We start from the raw sequence: 12,952 nt of genomic DNA on the forward strand, positions 1-12,952 counted from the left end.
AGGCAAGCTGTTCCCACTATGCACCTTGTGAATTCCTGACCCACAGAATAGCAATCAAATAAAATTGTTATTCTTTTAAGCTACTAAACGTAGTGGGTGGTTCTCATGTAACAATAGAAGTGGTCTTGTGGCGAGTTCCTCATAATCAGTTGACTGAAAAGGAAATGTTAGGCCTGATTTAGATGGTTCTGCATGATATGCAAGCATCACTCAGAAATAGACAACAATAGCACCACATTCCACCAGGTGTGGCTGTGAGGGACAATAGGAAGTGAAATCCTCCCAGCAGGTAGAGATCTACACTGATTTATGGGAAGTAGCTTAATATTTGACTGATTGGGCAGAGTCTGTGGGAGGAAAACATGATTAGAAAAAATGACAACAAAATAATTATTGAGAAAGAGAATATAAATGGAGTTCTCTGAATGCCCACAGTGTAAAATGTTCAGATTCCATGTGACTGTTCACTGAAGAGTTATCTCAGCAGAGGAGGATCTTATTAATAACATGGACAAGATGACCTAGTATACGGATATCCATTTGGCTGTTTTCCACGTCATCCCACTTCTTGCCCAACAACCTCATTAATCAATTGGCCATGGTGGTAGAGTTGAAGGTTATATATGGACTCAATAAGGTGGATCTGATCCAGCCACTGCTGAGTGCTCAATCTGCCAGCAGCAGAGCCCATCCCTGAATCTGCGATGTAACTTCACTACCTGAGAGAATCCTCTAGTCATCTGGAGGCACCATGGAAGGGCAGTGGTTTGTTCTCACTGGAAAAGACACTTACTCTGCATGTAAATGTGCCTTCCCTGCCCACAATGCTCCTGCCAAAATCAGTTCTTGTAGACTCAGAGAAGGCCTCATTAATTATCAAAGTGTCACACACAGCCTTGTGTCCAAACCAGGAGATCATATTCTATCAAATAAAATATGACAATAAGCTCACATGTATAGTATTGACTAGTTTTACCATGCTCCCAATCAGCCACTGGTCCGATAGAACAGTTGAATAACCTTTGGGAAACTTAGTTATGACACCAGCTTGGGGACAACACTTGGCAGGGAAGTTATAGCTAGTTATATCATATTATATAATAAGGAATGAAACTTTTAGTTATCCCACGAGGAAAGAACGATGACCAGCAGGAATGGGCAGAGGAAGAAGGCAATGATGACACCAGTTAAGCCTGTCTGTCCAGTTATAAAACAAAGACTGGTAATTTTGACTATTGTTTTCTTACTTTCATATGAATATTTGTGTATATATTAACCAATTATGTTCCTTTCTTCCCCTTCTCCCATTAAGCTAGTATTGATCATCAGATGTACTAATAGTTGGTTATACCTCAGTATTCAGGTGACAAGATATCAAAGGAAAAGTGTGATGCAGCTTAAAGGGTAATAACATCACCCAGAGATGGATTAGATGACACATGAGACTTTGTATCCTTTTGGGGCAAGAAGGTTAGCAGGTGTGAGGTTGCTTGAGGGGTGGTTGCAACATGTTAGAAAGTTAAATATAGGTTAAAAGGTATATATGGTGCCAAGTTAACAATGGGTTGACTACGTAGTTTTATGCATGCCAACTGGTCTACTAGCACTATGATTCCCAGAATTATCTTCTGGGAAACCTGAGCAAGATTTGGAAGGCAGAAGTGAACGGTAGCCATTGACTCTTCAAAGACCATTATTGTTAGGGCAACAAGGGATAGAGGCTGAAGTGCTGGCAGATTCCGGCCCTCATTCATGTTTTCCCTTCTCTGTATCTAGCTCTTCTTCCTGACTGCAAGCTTTGCTGACTGTGATGGGTAATTTCATGTGTCAACTCAGAGCGCGTTTTGAGATGAGATTAACATTTAAATCAGTGAACTTTAGGTAAAGTAGATTGCCTTCCATAATGTTGGTGGGCCTCATCCAACACATTAAAGGCTTGAACTGAATGAAAAGATCAGCCTCCCTGAGCAAGAGGAACTTCTCCAACAGACTGCCTTCAGCCTTTATCTGCACTACCAGCTCTCCAGGATTCAGGCTTCATAGTCCCCCTGCAGATTTTAAGACTTCCCAGACTTCGTAATCACGTGAGGCAATTCCACATATAGAAAGATGGGTGGATGGATGGATAGATAGATAGAGATAGATACACAGAGAGATGATAGACAGATAGATGGATAGATACAGATAGATGATAGATAGATAGATGATACACAGATAGATGATATACAGATAGATGGATAGATGATAGATAGATAGATAGATAGATATAGATAGATAGATAGATAGATAGATAGATAGATAGATAGATAGGCAGGCAGGCAGATAGATCCTACTGGTTCTTTTTCTCTGGAAAGCCTGAACACATGGGCCAACAGTCTTTCCAGGCCCATAACCAGATGCAGAGGCAACAACAGGATTCCCAGGCTCCTTCCCAGTTTCACTCCTCAGCTGCTGTCCCTGCCTTCGCATATTCCTTTGTGAACTCTGCCCTTGTCCACTTGCACTAGCATTTCAGAAGGCACAGTTATAGACATTTCTCTGATCCTCCCAACCCTCCTTGTAAACTATACTTCTCCAGGCCCTTCCATAATGGTATAAGGCCTTATTCCTATGATAAATCCCTTATTCTGTAAAACTCATAATGGTTCTGCTGTCTTTATTGTACCATGACTGATATAATATATTACCATTTTGTGCAAAAGAAATTGTGCTAACGTTCTCAGCATAGGCAGTAAAGCACTCACACTGTTAAATGGTTCTCATTTCTTGTCCCATTCATCCACTCACTCATTCACCGAGGAAACAGTTGCTAAGTACCTACCATCGGCCGGGTGCTGTTCTAAGACAGCAGACTTAAAATACACAAAGGGCTGTGATGTGAATATGATCAACATCTAGAACTATAACCACTGAAGGGAAATTGCCAGGAGGAGATTTCCGTTCAATATTAAGAACTTTCTGACAATTAATACTGCCTCAAAGGAATGGCCTCTCTGTTCTAAGGTAGTAAGGGCCTAGTACTACAGAAATTACCTAGCGACTTACTTACCAGGGACACATCAGAAGCCCTGATGCATCAGTTAGCGGAGCTGAAATATTCACCAGGTTCACTTTTACATTTTAAATTTATATTTGGTGATTCCAATATGTTATATGCTATCTGTGAGATTCTGAGACTCTATATTCTGTCTGTATTCTAAAGTGACTACGAGATATAGTAGGATTATATAGCAGTCTCAGAATAATACCGAAAAGGGAAGAGAACAGGTGTTTTTTGTTTACCATATGCCAGGCAGTCTTCATTAGTTGTTTTATAATCCTCCCAAAAGTCTAAAAAGTAAGTGTTATTATCCCCTCTGTATGGATAAAGACACTGAAATTCAGCAAGCTATAGTGACTTATTCAAACCTCTCAGCCACCAATCAGAAGAAACTGAAAATTTTCTGACCCCAACTCCATGTTTTTTCTTATCGATATCACCTCAAGTTTCAGCATTTTTATGTAAGAATGAATATGGGTTGGGCACAGTGGCTTGTGCCTGTAATCCCAGCACTTTGGAAGTCCGAGTCAGGTGGATCACCTGAGGTCGGGAGTTCGAGACCAGCCTGACCAACATGGAGAAAGCCCATCTCCACTAAAAATACAAAATTAGCCGAGCATGGTGGCGCATGCCTGTAATCCCAGCTATTCGAGAGGCTGAGGCAGGAGAATCACTTGAACTCAGGAGGCGGAGGTTGCAGTGAGCCAAGATCGCGCCATTGCACTCCAGCCTGGGCAACAAGAGTGAAACTCCGTCTCAAAAAAAAAAAAAGAATTAATATGGTTACTCTTCATAATTATCATAAGATTATTAACTTTCACATAATAAAGCATAATTCCTCATTTTTCAGGTCAAATCTTAAAGCATGCATATTTTAATACACATCTTAGAATATATACTGTATTAAATACATTAAGACAATAACACTACATCATTTATCAAATGTTTTGTATGTTCCAACCACTCCAAAGTGCTTTACATTCTCAATTCATCCTCACAGGAGTCCTGCAAATGGAGATATTTTTTAGCCTTATCCTACAGATAAGAACAATGAAAATCAAAGAGGCTAAGACATGTTTCCAAAGTTGATCAGCAACTAGAAAGAAAGTGGCAAGGCTGGAATTCCAATTTTGTTCTGGTTGACTTTGAAGCTCCTTTGCCATGTTCTGGGTATCCTGGATTACTCTCTCACTTGGGCTGGGGCAGGGATGGTGATTTTTCTTACCATATTTTGCGAGATGACTTGCTCTTTCTCCTACATGTTCCAAGATTATTTGCTGCTTCTCCCTCTGGTTGTCTCCTTAAACAGCTTCTTGTTTATTTCTACAACAGTTTCTACTTTCAGCCCCATTTAAAATAAAAATTAGGAAGACTCACCCCATCAATCCATTTTAATATGAGGAATTGGTTGAGCAAATCAAACAAAATATTTGAGAATACTGAAGTTGCCATGAATGACATATTACTACCATTCGTTGTAATTCAGGTGTTCTAAGCCTTTTTTTTTTAACTTTGCTCAATCAAGCACTCCTAACTTGATGGCCTTGCTTCTAGCTATGATTCAAATCCACAGAGGATTTCATTTTGACTTTAAACTATAACTGACTTGCTGTGGGAGATGTTTAAGACAACCAGAGATATAAATTGCCTCATCTACCGCCAAGGGAAAAATGATTGTATCTTGTAATACGAACCTCAGGATAGGGATGAACTTGTTGGCTGTATACTTCTGTTGCCAACATCAGCTCCAAAGAAGCAAAATAGAACTGAGGAGAAGAGAATTTGTTTTCAGCTCATTATAGGGAAAGGAAAACTACATTAGTATATATGATTCATACATAAAGAGGAACATATACATAAACACACGGTGGGAGAGAAGAAAGCTAGCATGTATTAAGGCTTCATATATACAAAGAGCTTCAGGTACCTTACAAAACCTTAAGAGATCTGGTTATTTTCTACTACGAAGGAAAGAATTGCAAAAAAAAAAAATTCTGAGTTTATAAACCCCTCCAACTCAAAAGTCCAGATTTTCTCCACCACATTCTATTGCCTTTATGTACAATCTTATATAAACTCCTCTTAGAAATTCTGAGATCGTTGTAGATCACTTACCTTTTTAAGATGTCAGAATGAAAATAAAGTCATGAGTCTCCAAAAGGGACTTTGGACTCATCTGTAGCCTCTACCAATTGTCCCCTCATCTTTAGTTTTTATTACCCAGTTTACAAGTGCCCTTGTGTTTAAGTCTTGACAAAAGTTGGTTGGAAGCCTTGACATTTTTACGGAAAGTGAATAGAAAAAATTTTTTCTCCCATTTAGAAAGCATTAGAAAACTTCTAGCTACCTGGAGATGACATCTATTGTTACGAGGAGCCCAAAGCCCATCTCACTTGATTTGGGGGCAACGTCTTGCCCTCCTGTGGAGAATCACCCTCCGCCTCACTGGTGGTGTTGATGGAGTTGTCATTTAGGATGCCTCCCCTTTCCTGATTTAGGGGTAATAAACTAGGTCAGATTCTCCCCGTCCCCAACAAGGATTCAAATATTGTGCAGCAAACTCCAAAGACAGAAAACATTTGGAGCAGATTTTTCCCAAAAGTGATGCTCCCAGACACTGTCCATTATTCTTCTTACTCTGCCCACATGCTTGTCCCATTTATTGCTTATTTATTCATCTTTTTCTTCAGTTCTGTGTGCTATCCCATATCCTTCCAGTATATTTCTTTATTTTTCTCTCCTTATTATTAGCTAGAGGTAGCTTCTGTTGCCAGCAACCAAAGTGCCGGAGCTGACCATCCAACCATTGATAGGATACGTAGGGCCCCAGCTAGACATTTACAAGTCACTGCCCTGGGACAAATTGTGACATTGGGCTCCCTGGGTCTCCCTTTCCTGGATGCTTGTGTCTCCTTCCACCTGTGTTTACAGGATGTGCACTTTCATTATCAATTTGCCATGGTCAGCTAATCCCTTCTGAGATGATAATGAATGATAATAGCTAGGGTTGCATCATCCACTAAAAGAAATTTTATTTCAGTAGGAAGCACAAAAAAAACTAGAAAATGTGGCCGGGTGCAGTGGCTCATGCCTGTAATTTCAGAACTTTGGGAGGCCAAGGTAGGTGGATCACTTGAGGTCAGAAGTTTGAGACCAGCCTAGGCAACATAGTGAAATCCCATCTCTACCAAAAAAAAAAAAATACAAAAATTAGCTGGATGTGGTGGCACACACCTGTAGTTCCAGCTACTCGGGAAGCTGAGGTACCAGAATCGCTTGAACCCAGAGGCGCAGGTTGCAGTGAGCCAAGATACCCCCACTGCACTCCAGCCGAGGCGACAGTGAAACCCTGTCTCAAACAAAAACAAACAAACAAAAAAGTAGAAAATGTGGCAGACACAGAAGAGTGAGACACTAATTGTGGAATTCCACATATACTAAGAAAATATGTACAATAAATCATCCTGTGTAATCTCAACAGTGTCTTCCAAGACCCTCTGCAATTCATGGCATTTCCCACTCAAGGACTCTCTCTGTATCCATTCTTTTTTTTTTTTTTTGAGACAGAGTCTTGCTCTGTCGCCCAGGCTGGAGTGCAGTGGCCGGATGTCAGCTCACTGCAAGCTCCGCCTCCCGGGTTTAGCCATTCTCCTGCCTCAGCCTCCCGAGTAGCTGGGACTGCAGGCGCCCGCCACCTCGCCCGGCTAGTTTTTTGTATTTTAGTAGAGACGGGGTTTCACCATGTTAGCCAGGATGGTCTCAATCTCCTGACCTCGTGATCCGCCCGTCTCGGCCTCCCAAAGTGCTGGGATTACAGGCTTGATCCACCGCGCCGGCTCTGTATCAATTCTTAATTAACTAGTTACTGAACATTGTACCCAGGACCCTGACAACTTATGCTCAGCCATTCCATGCTCTTCCATACCCAGTGCAGACACATTTATTGGGGTTTAATTCAAAATGCGTAAAAAGAAAACTCTGCAAATTGTTTTGAAAAAGGTATCATCTACTCTTTCACTGTTAGGAGCAAGTTTTACTGCAGATTGCTCAAATAATAAATTCCTGGGATTGAGGCCCATCTGCATTATCTTGTGCTGCTTGTTTTTCTCTGCGCACACTAACAGTGTAATCAGAGTAAACTACTGCAATCCGTACCATCTTGCAGATGTTCCGTTATGTTCTTCTATGAAACAGGTTTCTTAACCAAGGACAAGAGAAATTGTCAATTAATACCTGTCTCATTTAATGTGCAGGTAAATAGACGGCTCAGACAGCTGTGTTTCCTGAGGGGCTTCCAATTAAAAAGCATTAAGAACATATCCCTGCCCTGAGTTTCCCAGATTTCTCATACAATCACTTTTACTCCAAGAACTTTGGCTACAGCACTCTTATAAATACCAGTCATATTTTGAGAAAGACTCAAATCAGATAACTAGAATTGCACGCATGAAGTCAGTTCTAAATAGGTTTTGGACCCTAAACACTACAGATTCCCACTTTCCACTTTATTTACCCCAGGCCCCTACCTGGAAAATGCTCCCTCCCCTTTGTTCAATTAAATCCTCCATGTCCTTTGAGGCATATGTCATTCCCTTCCTCCATGAAAGGTTCTGCGACCCACTGACCTCTGGTACATCCCTCCCCTGGGATCCATGAATCCCCTGAAATTGCAAGAGTCTCTTGAGGCACTTTGCATAGCTGGTCCCGCACCCTGACCTCAAGAGAAATCCCAAGGTTTCTCTCCTCCTGTTTGGACAACTTATAAAAAATATCCTTGGACCCTGCCAGAAAGTCCAGGGATATTTTGAAGAACAGAGGTACAATTGGGTCACAGAGTTGACAGGGCACAGGAAGAAGATGTTTAGCTAGGGGAATAAAAATGAGGTGAATAGTCTGCTTTTAAAAAGATTTAAAGGGATTTTCTTCTCTTGTGTGTGGCATAGGCTATAAGTAAAATTTATCAGGTCAAGATCAGCATTTGGTATAACCTTGATCTACCTCTAGTCTAAGTCCAAATTTACAGGGATACAGAGAGCCCTTGAAGCTGAGCATGATTCAGACTAGCAGCAGGGTTGGAGTCTCCAGAGAAACTAGGTCCATAGGTAATAAAGAATTCCTTACTTGCAGGGTTCTGTACATGGCATCTAACTAGGACAGAGGCTGGCAGCTGAAGGGAGATTCAAGGAGACCTGGGTTCTGCTTCTGGCCCAATCCCATCCTATTAAAAATCATCCACCACCTTGTAGAGTTAGTTGTCTATTTTAGACTCTTTCCAATTTTACTAATAGATTGGAAACCCCGTGAAGAGAATCTTTATCTCCCTAGCAACCATTTATCATGCCTTCCACATAATAAATATAAAGTGCTCAATGGTTTAAATTAGAAATGGCTTCTTAGTGAAAAAAAAAAAAAAATACATGGAGAAAAAGAAGTATCCTAACCAAAATATCCTATCCACCAACTAAACCAGGCAATTTAATACAGCTATGCACAGTAGAACTCACTAGAATAATTGCTTCCTCAGACTGCAGGCTCCAAAGGGAAAGATTCATCTTTGTGCCCAACACAGAGAAGAAGCTCAACAAATATATTTAACTAATTAAGTACAAGTAACTCTAAAGTTAATATTTCAACACCCCCCTCCCCACCATATTAGTTTTCTGTTGCTACTGCAACAAATTACCACAAACTTAGTGGCTTAAAATGACATAGATTTATTGTCCTGTAGTTCTGTAAGTCTAAAATCTAACTGGACTAAAATCTAGGTGTAAGGAGGGCTAGGTGTCTAGGTGTAGGGCTAAGTTCATTCTGAAGGCTGGAGGGGAGAATCTGTTTCCTTGCCTTTCTCAACTCCTAAAGGTAGACTGCATTCGTTGGCTCATAGCCCCTCTCTCCATCTTCAAAGCCAGCAGGGTAGCATCTTCAAATCTCTCTCTGTGACTCAGACACTTTTGCCTCCCTCTTAATAAGGACGATTGTGATTACAGGCAACCAGAATAATCCAATAAGCTTCCCATCTCAAGATCCTTAACTTAATCTCATCTGCAAACTCCCTTTTGCCATGTTAGGTAACGTATTCGCAGATTTCAGGGATTAGGATGTGGACATTTGGGGGCCACTGTTCTACCTACCACCACTCCCCCATCACAAACACATGCGCGCGCGCACACACACACACACACACACACACACATATGACTATGTGGCCATGTCAGACATTTGTGAAGCTCCCCAGTGCTGAGATAGAGAGATTTTTAGAGGTTTTCACATTGCTCCCACCAGAGAGATAAAAATAGAGCAGAGGAAAGATGCCACTCCCCCCACCTTCCAGGGGAGAGTGAGTACTTGTCTTCTCCTCTGTGAAGCAGCCCGCAGCAATGGCCAGCCTCTCCCTTGACTTCTTACACTGGGGCTGCAACTGCAAAGTTCATTGCCAACTGAAATATATTAATCAAATAATTTGTATATGTGATAGAAGGTTATGGGAATCTCTTTTATAAAGAAAACAAAGTTAAAACCAGAGGATCACTTAAAATTGGGGTGTACCCACGTTTATTTTGTCAAGCTCCAGCATCTGTAATCCCAGATATTTGGGAGGCTGAGGCAGGAGGATTGCTTGAGCCCAGGAGTTTGAGGCTGCAGTGAGCTATGATCATGCCACTGCACTCCAGCCTGGGCAACATAGTGACACTCTATCTTTAAAAAAGAAAAAGAAAGAATATTTTATCAAGTTCAGCATCCTGAATCCCACTCAGAAAGCTACTGCCCCATGATTCCTTAAGGTTTTAGCCTCAAAAGTGAAGCAATGTGGGAGCCCTCATCAAAAAAATCAAATTTCTGTGATTTGGTTTTCGAACAAAATAAGTAATAGAGGAGAAGAAAGAAAAAGAGAGAAGACCAGAGGAGAAGAGGAAATGCGAGGGAAAGGAAAGGGAGGAGAGGAGGAAAAAGAGAGATGGTAGATAAAATTTTCAGGGCATGCTTCCTTAGGAAGCAAAAACTTAGGCGACGCTTGCATCCAGTTTTCTTGAGGAGTGCAACACACTGGAATCTGGAGTGGGAGGAAAGGACAGTAGAGTGGCAAAGCATAGCAAATAGAAGGGGATCCTCTCCCAGCTGGCCGCATCCTCAACATCAAGTGTGTCTGCCTATCACACGGACAGCCTCCAGATGCTACATGGAAACTAAAACCACATGGGGAGGGAAGGAGAGCAATTGATCTGTAGGCTTGTTCTTGTCTCCCCTTCTCATCAGTCCAAGTTCATACAAGTTGTGTTACTTGCTCCCTCTGGGAAGCCGCTGGGAAGCCAGACCACACTCCCTGAACACAGTCTTTATCTCAGTTCTGAAGGAGTAGGAAGGCCAGAGTCCTGTGAGCCTGGTCTTAGCTAACTCCAAGTTCAAACTCAACTGATCCAATGTCTCCAGGGATGCCTTTGCAGGACAGACCCTGATGGAAGCATGGGGCCTCAAACCCCCCTGGTCTGTCTTTAGCTACTACATTCAAGGCCCCAGGAACCTAGTGAAGACAATTCATCTCCAGGGAAACTAGTTGGGCTTCCATCTTGCTGCTTCTTGGCCACAGGACCAAGACTCTGTATCACTCAACTGCTGGATCTGCTGTGGTTCTACATCCATGAGCACAGTGGAGGTCACAGCAGCCACACTGCATGGTCGCAGTGAGCTCTGTGATGTGGAGGAAGTGAGCCAGGAGCACAGCTGCCCAGAGAGCCCTTGCCACAGAGGAAGTTATGGTTCAAGACTTGTGGAAAAGAAAAGATATAACATGGGACACAGAGAGGCACGTAAAATTGGACCTGACACCAAAACCAAGCGCATAGTAATTTGTACATAACACCAAATTATGACATGGCAATGAAGTGCTTTGAATTTCAGTGGGAAAAAAATCTCCCGAAGGTGAGGGGTCAAAGACAGCATCAGAAAAGCAGCAGCTCTCAAGCTAAGCCATGAGGGAGAGCTTGTAATAGGTAATTCCCAAAGATGGAGGTTGCGTAATCACGCTGTGATCACGTAAGTGCATCAGGAGCTGTCCTAGAAACTTTCCGTGAAATAGTCCCTTTAATCTACCGCTCTGGGCTGGGAGAGTTAAAGATGTTATTCCCATTCAACTAATAACGAAGCTGACAATACAGTTTAGTGAGGGTCATTCAAAGTGGCAAAAAGAGCTAAAGATGTGGAAGAGTTGAGGGCTCATTGAGGAGAAAAGAAAAATATATTTTTAAGGGGTAGATAACACCCAGATCCAGGAGGGTCTTCAGAGCTGGGCTGTAGAGTTGGAACATTATTTGGTGACAATGAGGCAAGCAGGGAAGGGTTATCTACTGAGGGATGACTTGTGTATAGAGTTTCAGAAGATAATCCTGCTGGTGGCATGAAGAACGAAGGCAGAGACGAATGGAAAGATAATCAGACTTCTGTCTTCCATGTAGAAGAAGACAGAGGCCCTGGCGACCTTGAAAACCTGAAAGTGAATAAGATGGCAGGAAGGTGAAGACAACCCTGGGGCTCTTCCAGGAGCATATCAGGGTGGCCCAGTGCAGCTGAGGGGAGCTACATTCCCTATTTACCCTTCTGCACTAATTGTGCAAAGCTCTCGCCATGAGACCTGACTCACCCAAAGGCTATAGACGAGTGTGAAACTTTCTACTCACTGTGACTCTCCCAAAGACAGAGAGTACATGAGGGCTCAGGACCAGTCCTGCCTTAATCCTCACATTTCTTTTGTAGTCGCAGAATCATATCACTTGGCACTTCCATTTTCAAGCAGTTCTAGAACTTTCCAGGTGCACTTGCTAATTATCACAGACCACTGGCTGCTGGGAGAAGCAGCTACAGTGATCACAGCCATAAGCAGAGTGTGTTTGGGCCAAAACACAGGAGGATCTCTTGAGCCCAAAAGTTCCAGCCTGCAGTGAGCTATGGTCACACCACTGCACTCCAGCTTGGGTGACAGAGGGAAACCGTATCTCAAAAAAATAAATAAAAATAAAAAAGATACGTTCCCATCCTAAGTTTACTCTCGCAACTTTAATGTGCTCAGCAATTGCCTAGAAATCTCCCCAAATATCTGGGGATCTTGTTCTAATACGGATTCTGATTTAGCAGTTGTGGGATGGTAACCAAGATCCTGCATTTCCAACAAGCTCTCAGGTAATGCCAAATGCCCATGCTGTTGGCCCTCAGACCGCCCTTTGAATGGAGCCCACATGAAGGTTTCAAGCCCATCTTGTTGAGTGGTTTTCAGCCTATAACACCAGGTGAATAGTTTGCTCATGTCTTTTGAACAGGACTGCATGGTCCCGGTTCCCTGAAGGAGCGTCAGCAAAACAGCCACCAGTGGAGATCCATTACCTCGAAAGCACCTTCCCCCAACAGACCCCTCTCAGGCTATCCACTTACATTTTACTTATGGTGGGCTTATCTTTCCAATTCGTTTGTAAATATACACTACAAAGGCAGGAAAATGGGCCCAGGACAGTGTTTTTCACAAAAAGTAGTTTCTCACATTGGTTAATGAGTCACAGTGGAAAATGGAAGATGCTAGTCTTCCAAAAAGCATAGGTCAGGCACGGGGTGGGGGTCATGCCTGTAATCCCAGCACTTTGGGAGGCCAAAGTGGGAGGATCACTTGGGCCCAGAAGTTTGAGACCAGCCTGGGCAACAGAGCAAGATTCAATGTCTGCTAGGAAAAAAAAAAAAAGCCAGGCACATGCCTGTAGTCCCAGCTACTCAGGAGGCGAAGGCAAGAGGATCACTTGAGCTTGGGAGTTCAAAGTTGCAGTAAACTATGATCCCTATCTCCAAAAATAAATAAATAAATAAATAAAAGGCATAATTATAAGTTGGCAGAAATAATAATTACATAGTAATTTTTTTTTTTTTTTTTTTTTT

Source organism: Rhinopithecus bieti, unplaced genomic scaffold (assembly GCF_001698545.2).
Source record: "Rhinopithecus bieti isolate Rb0 unplaced genomic scaffold, ASM169854v2 scaffold_13207, whole genome shotgun sequence".
Lineage (NCBI taxonomy): Eukaryota > Metazoa > Chordata > Mammalia > Primates > Cercopithecidae > Rhinopithecus > Rhinopithecus bieti.